This window comes from Cebus imitator, unplaced genomic scaffold, assembly GCF_001604975.1.
Source record: "Cebus imitator isolate Cc_AM_T3 unplaced genomic scaffold, Cebus_imitator-1.0 Scaffold269, whole genome shotgun sequence".
NCBI classification, from domain to species: domain Eukaryota; kingdom Metazoa; phylum Chordata; class Mammalia; order Primates; family Cebidae; genus Cebus; species Cebus imitator.
Window position 1 is genome coordinate 3,283,413 of NW_016107584.1, and position 1,881 is coordinate 3,285,293.

Below are 1,881 nucleotides of genomic sequence, written 5' to 3' on the forward strand. Positions count from 1 at the left end.
GAAGGCCTAATTATTCTAAATATATATGCACCCAACAAAGGAGCACCCAAATTCATAAAGCAAGTTCTTAAAGACCAACAAAGGGACATAAACTCCCACACAAAAATAGTGGGAGACTTCAACACTCCACTGACAGATGGATCGTTGAGACAGAAAATTAACAGAGATATTGAGGGCCTGAACTCACGATTGAACCAAATGAATCTGATAGACCTTTGCCTCCAAACAATAGAACATAATGTTCTTCTCATCACCACATTGCACATACTCTAAAAATGGCCACAAAACAGGACATAAGACAATTTCCGACAAATGCAAAAGAGCTGAAATCTTATCAAATACACTCTTTGACAGCAGTGCAGTAAAAACAGAAATCAAGAGAAAAAAAAAATCACTCAAAACCATGCAATTACACAGAAATTAAACAAAATTCTCCTGAATGACTTTGGGGTAAATAATGTAAGTAAGGCAGAGATCAAGAAGTTCTTTGAAACTAATGAGAACAAAGATATAACACACCAGAATATTTGGGACACAGCTAAGGCAGTGTTAAGAGAGAAATTCATAGCACTAAATGCCCACATCAAAAATTTAGATCTCAAATCACCTAATATTACAACTGGAAGATTTAGAAAAACAAGAACAAATTATCCCTAAGCTAGCAGAATACAAGAAATAACCAAAATCAGAGCTGAACTGAAGGAAAGCAAGATACAAAAAGCCATTCAAAAGCTCACGGAATCCAGGAGTTTGTTTTCTGAAAAACGTGTTAAGGCAGGCCACTAGCTAGACTAATAAAGTAGAAAAGAGAGGAGATACAAATAAACACAATTAGAAATAATGAAGGAAATGTTACCACTGACCCAGAAATAAAAACATAAAAATAAAAATAATCATCAGAAACTACTGTGACACCTCTATGCACACAAACTAGAAAACATAGAAGACACAGATAAATTCCTAGACCCATACATCCTCCCAAGGCTAAAGAAGGAATACATTGATTCCCTGAGCAGACCAATAACTAGCTCTGAAATTGTATCAGTAATAAATAGCCTATCACCAAAAAAACCTCAGGACCTAATGGATTCACAACAAATTCTACGAGGTTTACAAAGATGTACAAAAAAGAAATACCACCATTTCTACTGAAACTATTCCAAAAATTTGAGGAGGAAGTCCTCCCCAACTCATCATATGAGGCCAGCATCATCCTGATACCAAAATCTGACAGAGACACAACAAAAAGAGAAAACTTCCAGCAATATTCTTGATTAACCTCAAGCAAAAATCCTCAATAAAATGCTGGCAAACAGAATCTAGCAGCACATCAAAATGCTAATCTGCCACAACCAAGTAGGCTTTATTACTGGGATGCAACGTTGGTTCAACATACCCAGTGAATAAGTGTGATTCATCACATAAACAGAACTACCACATGATTATATTAAGAGACAAATAAAAGTCTCTCATAAAATTCAACACTCCTTTATGTTAAAAACCTTCAATAACCTAGGTATTGAAGGAACATCACTCAGAATAAGTGCCATCTATGATAAAACTACAGCCAACTTTATACTAAATGGGCAAAGGCTGGAAACATTCTTCTTGAAAACCAGCATGAGACAAGGATGGCCCCTCTCACCACTCCAAATGAACATAGTGTTGGAATCAGGCAAAATAAAGAAAATAAAGTGCATCCTAATGAGAAGAAAGGAAGTCAAACTATCTCTGTTTGCAGGCAACATAATTCTATATCTAGAAAACCTCATAGTCTCAGCCCACGAGCTCCTTCAGCTAATAAGCAAATTCAGCAAAGCTTCAGGGTACAAAATCAATGTACAAGCATTACTAGCATTCCTATTAAAAAAAAAAAAAAAA